We start from the raw sequence: 13,600 nt of genomic DNA, 5'->3' as shown, positions 1-13,600 counted from the left end.
ATAGAAAAAATAAAATTATGAATAAAACTGAAATGCTTTTTTGAAAGGATTAATACAATGTATACACTTGCAGTCAATATGAAGAAGAGAAAAGTAAATTATATCAATAAGCTAACAAATGTACAAGGTGAAATTACAACAAAGTCAAAAGAAATAAAAAGAATAATCAGAATGTATTATGTGTAATTTTATGCAAATACTGAGAACACAAAATAATTAGAAGATTACTTTCAAAACTATAACATGTCCAAATTCTAAGAAGACCAGATAGACATCTTACCCCAATTTTAAGAAAGAAAATATAACATCTTATAAAGGAACTACCAAAGAAAAAACAAATTGAAATTAAGTTAAAATTCACAGTAGAGTTATATTAATATTTTATTTTTTCATTTAATTTATTTTTAAATATTTTCCTTGGTTACATGATTCATTTTCTCTCTCTTTCCTATACCGTCCCCACTTGTGGAGCTGACAAACAATCCCACTGGGTTATACATGTCATAACTTGATACCTATTTTCATGTTATTTATTTTTATAATAGAATAATCTTTTAAAAACCAAAACTCTAAATGCTATTCCCATATAAACAAGTGATATATCATGTTTTTCTTCTGCATTTCTATTCCCACAATTTTTTTCTTTCAACGTGGATAGCATTCCTTCTCATAATTCCTGAGAATTGTCCTGGATCACTGCATTGCTATTAGTATCAAAGTTTATTACATTTGATCATCCCACAACATTTCCTTTTCTATATACAATGTTCTCTTGGTTCTGCTCATTTCATTCTGCATCAGTTCATGGACGTATTCCCAGTTCTTATAGAAATCAAGCAGTTAATCATTCCTTATAGCACAATAGTATTCCATCACCATAATATACCACAATTTGTTCAGCCAATCCCCAATTGAGGGACACCCCCTCATTTTCCATTTTTTTTTTGCCACCACAAAGCTTAGGTATAAATATTTTTGTAAAAACATTTTCATTATTATCTCTATAGGGTACAAACCTAGTAAAGTTATTGCTAGATCAAAGTGTATGCATTCTTTTAAAGCCCTTTTGGCATAATTCCAAATTACCTTCCAGAATGATTGGATCAATTCACAACTCCAACAGCAATGCATCAGCTACCCAATTTTGCCACAACCCTTCCAACATTTATTATTTTCCTTTATTATCATTGGTCAATCCACTAGGTATGAGTTGGTATGTCAGAGTTTTTTGATTTGAATTTTTCTAATCAGGAGGTAGTTAGAACCCTTTTTCATTTGAGTATTGATAGTTTTGATTTATATCAACATTTTAAAGATTGATTAGTATGCATACTACACAAATTATTCTTTAAAACTGAGAAAGAAAATACCATACCAGAATCTTTTTATGAGACAAAAATAGTCCTAATACCTAACCCAAGAAATGATAAAACTTGAAAGGAAATCTATAGATTATTAATACCAGTTTTAAAATTTTAAACAAAATTCTATCAGATTTTGGCAATTTATCCAAGGAATAATTCATTATGACCAAAATGGATGCAGAGGTCTGATATTAGAAAAACAGTTAAAATAATTAATCATTTTAAAAGCAAAAATAACAAAACCAAATCATTTTCTTGATAGCTGCAGGAAACATTGGTAAAACATAACATTCTTTTAAGATAAAAACTCCATAAAATATAGGCAAAGAAGGAGTTTTGTTAAAATAGTAGCCAGAGATGCAATAAGTATACACTAGAATATTTTCCAATAAATAAAGGAGTAAAGCCAGGATGACTAATCTCCCCAGTATTATTAGATTTAGCTCTAGAAAGGTTAGCAACAACAACAAGGTAAAATAAAAACATTAAGGCCATAAAGATTGTTAAAGAGGAGATAAACCTATTGCTTTTAGCTATTAATGTGATAGTATACTTAGGATTCAGGGAAAATCATAGTGAATCATAAATGACACTAATCAAGACAATAACACCAGCAAATTTACAGGCCACAGAATAAATCATTAAAAATCAAAATTATAATGCCTATTTCCCGGAGATAAATATATAAAAGGAATTTGTCATTCCAAATAACTACAAAGTCAATATATCAATACATATATATTTTTCTTTGGCTCTTTTTACCAAAGCATAAAAGAGACTTGTATGGATTCAATTATAAAGTTCTCCTTAAATAAATAAAGAACAATTTTTTTAAACTCGAGAAATATTAAGTACTTAGGGCAGGACCATGCAAGTATTAGAAAAATGACAGTACTATCAAACTTTATTTTTTTTACTGATGCCTCATGGAGAATCTAGCTTCCATTTGGCCAATTTGAATTTTTAGGGAGATATTTTCTTCCTTGAGCTTTTTAAAAATGCTGATACATTTTTCAGTATTCATTTTCCTACACTTTGCAATTTATTTTCTCTTTTCCCCACCCCCAGAAGGCAGGTAATATGATATAGGTTGTACATATACTGTCATATAATAAGTATTTTCACATTCTCCATGTAGTGAAATGAGACACATTTTGCTTATAATGGAGAAAAATTTATTAGTAAATGAAATAAAGAAAGGTATGTCTCAATCTTCATTCAGACTGACTATTCCTTGTACAGTGGTGGATATCATGAGTCCCTTGGAGTTTTCCTAGATATTTGCCTTTTTGAATATAGTTGTCATTCACAGTTGATCATCATACATTACTGTTTTTTAGAGTGTCTACCTTGAGCTTTTGTATTTCCTTTTCTATTTGGCCAATTCTACTCTTTAAAGAGTTGCTTAATTCAGGGTCTTTTTTTTTCTTCCATTTCCATTTGACCTATTCTAGTTTTAAGGAGTTGCTTTCTCAGTAATTTCCTCCCAAAACTATTGATTCTATCAAATCTCTTATTTTTAAGTCCTTCTAGGAGTTCTTTTGCTCCCTTTATCACTTTCCTTTTTGCCATTGTTGTCCTCTTCTGAGTATGTATTTTCATATTTCTTCTCACTAATGTAACTTTCTAAGGTTATTGTTTTTGTCTTTTGCTCATTTTTCTAGTTTATTTTTTTTTAAATTACTTTGTTTATCTGTTAAGATTTTGCTCTATTCCTAGGATAGAGAGCACACTTTTTCAAGCTGCAGTATAACTTTCTCTGGTGCTTGGGGTAGGTCTAGCTGTCTTTGGTTTATACAGGGTACACTTTATGGGAAGGGGACTAGCTTGCTATAGGGAGCCTTGATTATGTTTTGTCTAGCTAAATTCTACTTCTCCTACTGTTGGTTCCCCTGTTGTCTCATAGACTCAGTTATTGCCCTGCTCTGCTGCTTTGTTGCCCAAGACCAGGTGGAAATGAGTAAGCCAATGCCCCTACTCTGCCACTTCAGTAACTTTAGGCAACATGGATTGCATTGTGTTGATCCCTGCTCTGCCAATTATTTTCCTCTGGCCAAATAGCAATACACTAGGTTGGTCATTGTTCTGATAGCTCCCCTCAATGCCACACTCCCTGAGCCACTTTCCCTTCTCACACTAGTGAGACATGTCTTTCTCACTTAATGGGGTATTTTATTTTCGTGTGTGTGTGTGTGTGTGTGTGTGTGTGTGTGTGTAGAGGGTTTGGGCAAGCAGCATTTCCATTAGTCTTCCACCTTAGCTCCTAGCAAACAATTTTCCACTAATGCATTATTTGTGGAGTGATGAACTGGTACAACCATTTTGAAAATCAGTTTGAGATCATGCAAATCAAGCAATTAATTATCTATACTCTTTGAATAAGCAATTCCATTATTCAACTTAAAACATAAGGAACCATTAATTATAAGTCCTCATGTATAACAAAATATTCATAGTAGCATAGGAAAGAATTAGGGGAGAAAGTACATGACCTTTATTGTAGAATGGCTAAATAAATTGTAGTACATAAAAGTAAGGGAATATTACTATGCTGTAAGAAATGATCCATGTGTGAATATAGAGAAGACTAAAAAGGTCTACAAGAACTGGTGTAAAGCCAAGAAAACAGTACACAGAATAACAACAAAGTAAATGGCAAGAAATACACATCCAAAGTGAATGTTGCAGAGTATAAAGAAGAAATACAAAAGAAAAAATATTAAAGAGAATTCCCAACAGTTTCCTTTTTGAAGGTGAAAGATACACCCACAGGTGTTGCATATTACATCTGTTTTAAGATGTTTCACATATTACTGAACAATTGTGCTGATTTTTTGTACTTTTCTATTTGTCTTAAAATAAACTATTTGATAGATAAGATGGAACTTTTGGGTGGGGTGGTAGAGTGGAGGAATACTGAGTCAATCTGTGATAATGTAAAAAAATCAATAAAAATTTATTTTTAAAAATTCAAAGTGGTGGTATGGAGGGGAATAATGGCAGTAAAATGGTATTGTTTTGGGGATTAGAGGTGGTGAGCAGTATCTAGATGCAGAAGCATCTGAAGAGGGAAGTATCACCTAGTGTTCCAGGATTGGTTTACAGAAATATGCGGTTATGATAGTGATGCAACAGCAAACTGTTGGAAACAGAAATTATAGGAAGATTATCCTTAATGAGACAGACTAACTGGCCAATGCAGAATTAGCAAGGAAATGGTAGGATCCTCAATATATTGCTGGTTGCAAAAATGTAATACCCATGAAATATTTAGAAATATATGATCAGATACTCATAATTACCATACCAGAAGCTTTACATATTTCATGAACTAAAAGACAACACATTCCCATAATACCTATATGTAACCCTAATTTCACCATGAGTATTTAAAGGACCAAAGTGCTATGAGTCATTGACCACCATTCAAAATCGTAACCAATACCTATCTTCTAATATAGATGAATATTTGCCCCCAAATGATGAGATCTAGGAGGAGAATGAAGATGATTCTTTCCTCCTATCTATGCCAAGCACTAGCTTGCTGATAATACAAATCCCTTATTAATTATCTGATTGTTAAAATTACTGTTGGACAGAATATAATTTAGTTGGTCACCAGGGATTTAAGTTTATAAATCCCAAATGAGTTTCTCAAGTCAAAATGGAATTTATGGTAGTTTATTTACAATAGAGGGAAGATATTAAGGAAGAGAAAAAGAGAGGAAAAGAGGCAGATAACTACTGTGGCATCCTCTGAGCCTGGCAGGAATTTAGAGCACCAGACAAGGGAAAGGAGTCTCAAGATAGTGGGCCTTTCCGGAGCCTAGTGCCTCCGGAAAGGCCAAGGAAAAGGGAGTCAGCATTACACTTACCACGTGTCAGTTCAAAGGAACAGGGTCACCAGGAAAAACAGGTCCAGTCAGCACTCTTTTGAATGAAGAATTGTTCTCCACTCCAATAGAACTGCCAGTAGAACTCCAGCAGAAGTGGAAGTCCAAGTTGAACTTCCAGAAGCACTGAATGAACTTCAGGCCCTTGTCAATTTCTTTTAAAGACCTTTCTTGCATCACTTCCCTTAATCTTTGTGTCTACCAGTCACAGCTGACAATATCCTCTGGGACCTCACAGAAGGCAGTCAGTCAATTCTAATTCATCACCCACTCTTTCACATGCAGGTCACAGACCTCCCACTCAGTCTGTGAGATGGGTATTTATACCGTTTTTTTGTTAAATCCCAAATGGGTATATCTCCATACTTAACTTTTAAGTTTTGGGTCTACACTTATGGGGATTAAAATCTAAAAATAGACAGATATCAATACTCAACATCATGTACCATGTTTACACTTTTAGGATTAAATCTAAAAATAGACAGGGGGTTACAATTTAATCTTCATCATCAAGGAAGAGCTAAGTACCTTCATTGTTGTAATCAGGGAAGAGCCTAATCCAATCTTCACATTATCTTAGGGCTACCACAAACTATTCCCCCAAAAGATCATTTACCTAGTTACCCACCTTTCCTATGACTTTCATTACTACCTGTCAACTCTACAGAACACTCAAAATCTATGCAGATCAAAGCATGTAGGTGGTGTAAAATATCAATAGACATGGCAGAGATGTGAGATGCTGATCCTGTCTCCACTCCCTAGGCAAATTCAGTCCTACCCAACTTTTTACAGTGTGTTCTCCTGAAATCTGCTCTAATTTTTACCAAGTCCTGTTCATTGTAAATGTTTACTTCCTTTCAATACCTCTTCTGCTGCTCTATGAAAGCTACCTTTCCCCTGAAGATACTAACATCTCTTAAGATCCTCTCAAGCTTTCTGTTCATTCTTTCACATCCATCATCCCCTTATACCAAAGCCCAAGAGGAGGTATTAACATACTTCATGGTCTCCATTGCCACTTTCAGACCCTCCACCTCCTACTATCACTTAGAATTATTTCCTCTCTATTAAAATCAATCCCTTCCAAATTTTGTTACCATCACCTATACTCTCCCTACCTCAAACTGTGGGCTCACTCTCCTCCCTTTCTAGTAAATTCAGTACCTAGTTTACAATTTAATCGACCTTCATTTAATCATCTGGCTTCCTAGATCTTCAATTCCCTTAATTCCCTTTATCTTTGTTCTAGTTGACCTAAACCATGCACCCTCAACCATCCTTTTCCCATTCCTAGCCCCTTTTCAGGACTAAGATCAATTTTTCCCACATTCCAGAAGTATTAGTTGCATCTCTAGTCTTATCTTTCCTTGTTTTCTTCATAGTTTACCCAAAAGATGATGGATATGGTAATAATGAAAGACATAGAAAGGATTATAATTGTTTAAACTCTCCAGATTTCTTTCTGACTAAATATGAAGAGAATCCTAGAAGCCAAGACATAGAAGTAGGTGAGAAAGGGTAGAAAAAAAAAACTATTTTTGTTCCCAGTTCAACCATAATTTCAAATTCAATGTATTTGCTTACTTCCTATCCAGAATTCCCAGTTTTGACAAGTATAGGATATCACATTTGCCAGAAGGCCCAAAATCTCAAAGGTATTTTATCAGGGCTGAACTGGTTCTCTAATGAGTTTTTTTCTTAACTGCTCAATAGCCAACCTGTCAAGGAGAATATCACTCTTGCCAAGATATCATAAAAAGGGGTTCATATGAGAAAGCAAAAAGTTTCACTTTCTTAAATGTCTTCCAGATGTCTTTTTACATCCTTTATTCCCTTGTGGTTTCTCATAGGAAAATCAAAGGCACACCTCAATAGTCTAAGACATCCCATGAGCCAAATACAGAACAATTCTACCTCTTTCTAATTTAGAGCTTCCTGCTCAGATTCAGCAACCATTTTTGGGTCACCATCTGGTGCTGGGTGTATCCTAAGAAAATGGGGTAAATTTTATGTTTGAGATTTTTTAATGAGCAAAGTATAGTGTTGATCTCACCTTATACTAGCTTATACCTTTTTGTCCCCTAACTAGAACCATATGCAAGAATTTTATACTAATACCTCCCAAGTACATCAATCAGAGAGTAAATAAACATTAAGTTCTTTCTATGTGCTAGGCATTAAGTGTATGTAATTAACTAGATAACGGGGTAGGAAATTCCTTTTAGAGTTAGAATTCCCCCTTATAAGATTCCATCTAAACAGAACAGTAGGTATGACCACATTGACTCATTCTTTTGGAAAATAATTTCCATTTGCTAATATCTGAAAGGGCACTGTCTTTCACCCTTTGTCTTTTTAAACAATCCTAATGGAACCATACTTCCAAACATATAAATATAATATCATCTTGCAACCATGTTCATTTTCTAAACGAAGCATTCATATATGTGTATGTGTGCACACATATATGTGTACATATATACATATGTACAGTTCATTTTCTTTATAATTTCTTTCCTTCAAAATTCAGATGCTCAAATGAGTGTGGTGGAAGGAGGAAGAGGGTGAGAATGAATACCATCATAAAGTAATGAGTTCCAAGTTGTCACTGTTAACTCTGTCATTAGTTGTAAACATTTATAACTGAGAAAGTGGATAGAGCTCTAGAATTGCTATCAGAAATATGTGGGTTCAAAAATCTACATCTGACACTAGCTTTATGACCATGCACAACTCATATCAACCTTGAGCTCTTTCCTAGGATTTATCTTCTACATCATGGTTAACATCTAAGCTTCAGAAATTTCCACAGATTGATGAAATGAATGTTTCTTTGAAATTTTTGTTTATAACCAAATTATACTTCACATTTTATTCTTATTGAATCATCTTCAGTTGAGTCTTAGGATAACCCAATGGAGTAGGTAACATGAGAGGAATGAGGATACTGAAACTAAATCAATATGAGAAGAGTATGGTTATCCTGGATTATAAACTGGAGCCAAAAGATCTAGATTCAAAATCACTTCCTATACCTAGGGCTCACTTTGCTAACATAAATTAGTAGAATCATAAAAGGATACGATTTTTCACCTTTTTTGTGTCATACACCTCTTTCATAGTCTAGTCATCACAGCCTTTTCCTTCTCAGAATAAGAGGTTTTTTGTCTATTCATTTTTTTTTCAATTACACCTAGAAACTTTTAAAAAAATTTCTGTTTTGTTGGCAATTCAAATTCTTCTCCCTCTACCTGCCCTCCTGTCTTCCCAGTCTGTATAAGATTTGATACAGTTTTTTACAGCATTGTCATGGAATATAAATTTCAATATTCTTCATGTAATGGAAGAAGGTATATGTTGCACATACAAGAAAAAAATAATAAAGGAAATAAGGTGAGAAATTGAATTATTTCATCTGAATTCATATTCTGACAGTTCCTTCTGTGGCTGTGAATATCAGTTTTCATCATGAGTCCCTTGGGGTTGTCTTAGAACTTTTCATTGCTGATTAACGTAGTCCTGTAAAATTAAAATTAATGTCAATAAAAATGTTATATTTTTGGAGACTTATTAATGATCATTAGAAATCAAGGAATAAAGAGGATACAAAATAAAGACCACATGCCCATGGCTGATTAGTCCATTTAAAATCCTCTCACCTAGCTTACCACCACCACCATGCTGACTGTAAGCCCAAGAAAGAGCCCCAAGAGGACTGTCCACTCGCTAATATCCTCTGTCTACAGGAAATATGTAACAACAGGAAGTCAGTGGGCTCCAGGGAAATGTTCTTTTTTAGAGTAACAGATTTTCAATTTTATAGTCTTTCACAGATTTTTTAAACATTTTTTTAATTTTTAAATTATTTTCCCATGTTTACTTATTTCATTTTCTTTCCCTCCCTTCTTCCCTACCCACTCCCAGATCCAATGAGCACTTCCACTGCATTATACAAATAATATTACTTATACCTATTTCCATATTATTCATTTTTGCAATAGAGTAATCTTTTAAAACCAAAACGCCAAATCATATATCCATATAAACAAATGATAAGTCATTTGTTTGTCTTCTGTGTTTCTATTAACACAGTTCTTTTTCTCAATGTGGATAGCATTCCTTCTCATGAATCCCTTGGCATTGTCTTGTATTAGCAAATTTCATTATATTGTATTTTTCTACAATGTTTCACATTCTGTGTATAATCGTCTCCCAGTTCTGCTCATTTCACTCTACATCAGTTCCTGGAGGTTCTTCCAGTTCATATAGATATCCTCCACTTCATCATTCCATTCAGCACAATAGTATTCCATCACCATCATATACCACAATTTATTCAGCCATGCTCCAATCAAGAGACACTCATCATTTTCAAAGTTTTTGCCACCACAAAGAGCTCAAGTATGAATATTTTTATACAAACATTTTTCATTATTATCTCTTTAGGGTGCAAACCCAGTAGGGGTATTGCTGCAAAGGGTATGATTTCTTTTAAAGGCTTTTTTGGACATAGCTCCAAATTGTCTTCCAGAATAGTTGGTTCAATTCACCACTCCACTGGCAATGAATGAGTGTCCCATTGTTGCCACAACCAATCCAACATTTATTATTTTGCTTTACTGTCATATAGGCCAATCTGCTAGGAGTGAGGTGATACTTCAGAATTATTTTGATTTGCATTTTTCTAATTTTGTGATATTTAGAAACCTATTTCATGTTTTTAATGATAGTTTTGATTTCTTTAACTAAAAACTGCCTATTCATGTACCTTGATGATATAGCAATTGAGGAATGGCTTGATTGTTTTGTACAATTGACTTAGCTCCTTACAAATTTGAGAAATTAGACCTTTGTAAGAGGTTTTTGTTATAAAAATAATTTCTCAATTTTTTACTTTTTTCTAATTTTGGTCACATTGTTTATGTTTGTACAAAAACCTCTTAATTTAATGCAATAAAAATTATTTATTTTATATTTTGTAATGTTCTCTATCTCTTGCTTTATCTTAAATTTCTTCCTTTCCCATAGATCTGATAGATATACTATTCTATGTTCACCTAATTTACTTATAATTTCCCTTTTTATATTAAAGTCATTTATCCATTCTGAATTTATCTTGGAATAGGGTGTGAGATATTGATCTAAACCTAATTTCTACCATACTGTTTTCCAATTTTCCTAGAAGTTTTTGTCAAATAGTGGGTTCCAAATAATGGGTTCTTGTGCCAAAAGTTGGCATCTTTGAGTTTATTGAACACTATGTTTTTGGGATCATTTACCGCAAGTCTATTCCATTGATCCACTCTTTTATCTCTAAGCCCATACCATATTGCTTTGATGATCACTGCTTTATATTCCAATTTAAGATTTGTTACTCCTAGGCCTCCTTCCTTCATGTTTTTTCATTAGTTCCCTTCATATTATTGATCTTTTTTCTTCCAAATGAACTTTGTTATAATTTTTTCTAATTCTGTAAAATAGTTTTTTGGTGGTTTGATACATATGGCACTGAATAAATAAATTAGTTTAGGTAGGATTGTCATTTTTATTCTATTAGCTCATCCTACCTATGAACAATTAATGTTTTTCCAGTTGTTTAGATCTAGTTTTATTTGTGTGAAAAATGTTTTGTAGTTATTTTCATATAATTCCTGAATTTGTCTTGGCAGATAGATTTCCAAATATCTTATATTACCTAGAGTGATTTTAAATGCAGTTTCTCTTTCTAACTCCTGCTGCTGAGTTTTGTTGGAAATATACAGAAATGTTCATGATTAATGTGAGTTTATTTTGTACCTTGTAACTTTGCTAAAGTTGTTCATTATTTCCACTAGCCTTTTAGTTGATTTTTCTAGGATTCTTGAAGTATATCATCATATCATCTGCAAAGAGTCATCCTTTAGTTTCCTCATTGCCAAATTTAATCATTTTGAATTCTTTTTCTGCTCTAATCATTACAGCTAGCATTTCTAATACAATATTAAATAATAGAGGTAATAATGGACATGGATAACTTGCTTCATTCCTGATCTTATTGGGAAGTCTCTGAACTTATCCCCATTATAGATGATACTTGCTGATGATTTTAAATAAACACAGTTTATTATTTTGAGGAAAGGTCCTTCTATTCCTATATTTTGTAATGTTTTAAATAGAATTGGGTGTTGTATTTTGTCAAAGGCTTTTCTGCATCTATTGAGATAATCATGTGATTTCTTTTAGTTTTGTTATTGATATGGTCAGTTATGTGGATGGTTTCCTAATGTTAAACCAGCCTTGAATTCCTGGCACAAATTTCACTTGGTCATAGTGGGTAATCCTTGTAATGATTTGCTGTAGTTTCTTTGCTAGTATTTTATTTAAGTTTTTGCATCTATGTTCATTAAGGAGACTGACCTATGGTTTTCTTTCAGTATTTTTGGTCTTCCTGGTTTGTAAATCAATATATTTATGTCATAAAATGAAATTGGTAAGACTTCTTCTTAGGTTATTTTGTTAAATAGTTTGTTTAGTATTGGGATTATTTATTGTTTAAAATATTCACTCTGATTCCTCCTTACCTGTATTTTGGTTTTGTTATCTTCCCCATCTTTCCAATTACCTCCCTCTTCCCTTGTCTCATTCCCCTTCTACTTCTCTGTAGGGAAAGATAAAATTCTATACCCCACTGAGTATATTTGTTTTTCCCCTCTTGTGAGCCAATTAAGATGAGTAAAGTTGCATTGCCCATTACAACCCTGATCCTCCCCTCTCTATAATGATTTTTCATGCATCATTATGTTCTATAATTTACCCCATTCTATTTCTCCCATCCCTTTTCTTTTAGTGCTACCCTATCTTTCACCCCCTTGATTTTTTGCATATTATCCATATGCATACACATCATATCATACATACATATTGTTTCATATCATTACATTTACATACACATCATATCATCCTATATCCTAATATACATGATATCATCATAATCAGCTTACTTCCCAACTGGTTTTCTGAGTAAATTCCTTCTATCTTATCTGCTATTAAGAGTACTTTTTGTGAATTACAAATATCCTCTTTCCACATAGACATATAAACATTTTGACCTTAATGAGTCTCTTAAATTTTCTCTTTCTTGATTTACCTTTTCTGGCTTCTCTTGTGTCTTATGTTTGGGCTTCAAATATTTTTTATTTAGATCTGACATTTCTCAGGAATGCTTGGAAATCTTTTATTTTATTGAATATCCATTTTCCTCCTAAAAGAATATACTCAGTTTTGCTGGACAGCTGATTATGAGTTATGAACCCCAAACTTTCATCTTCTTGAATATCATATTCCATGCCTTTCAGTCCTTTAATATAGAGGATGCTAAGTCCTATGTGATCCTGATTGTGGCTCCATGGTATTTGAATTGTTTCTTTCCAATTGTTTAAAGTATTTTCTCTTCAACTTGGTGGTTGTTGAATTTAGCTATTATATTCCTGGAAGCTGTCATTTGAAGAATTTTTCTGAAGTTGATCTGTGAGTTCTTTCAATTTCAAATGTATTTTCTTGTTTGAGGAAATCTGGGAATTTAAAAAAAATAATTTCTTTTACTATGCTGTCCAAGGTTTTTATCCTGATCATGACTTTTATGTAGTCCAATAATTCTCAAATTATCTCTCCTTGATGTATTTTCTAGGTCAGTTATTTTTTCAGTAAGATATTTCATGTTTTCCTCTATTTTTTTATTCCTTTGATTCTGCAGTATTGTTTCTTGATTTCTCATGAAATAATTAGTATCTAGATGTTGAATTCTGCATTTTAAGACCTAATTTTCCTCAGTCAGTTTTTGGTTCTCCTTTTTCAATAGCTTATTTCTTCTTGCATCACTTTCATTCTCCTTGTATCACTTTCCTTTCCCTTCTCCAATTTTCCTCTGCATCCCTTAATTACTTTTTGAATTCATTTTTGAGCTCTTCCAGAATCTGTGTCCAATCCATATTTTTCTTTTGAATTTTGCATGTGTTTTCTTCGTTTTCACTGTCCCCTTCTGTGTCTGTACCCTTCCCTTTGTCTCCATAAAAATTCTTTAGAGTTAGGTGGGTTGTTTTTTATTGTTGTTGTTTGTTTGTTTGCTCATTTCTCATATCTAATTATAGGTAGTCTCTTTTTTTCTGGGAAGTTGTGGTACCATCTTACACTTCAGTCCTTCTGGATTCTTCAGTTTATTTTCTATGTTTTTACTAGTTTTGGTTCTTGGGAGATGGTGTGATGGTCTGAGGGCTGTGAGCTCTGAGAGACCCTTTCCCCTGTTGATTCAATTGACCCTTATTATCCTGATAACTCAAAGGTTTGGTTGTAAGCTTTTGGTCT

Source organism: Monodelphis domestica, chromosome 8, assembly GCF_027887165.1.
Source record: "Monodelphis domestica isolate mMonDom1 chromosome 8, mMonDom1.pri, whole genome shotgun sequence".
In the NCBI taxonomy this organism is placed as follows: Eukaryota; Metazoa; Chordata; class Mammalia; order Didelphimorphia; family Didelphidae; genus Monodelphis; species Monodelphis domestica.
This window is presented reverse-complemented; position numbering follows the sequence as displayed.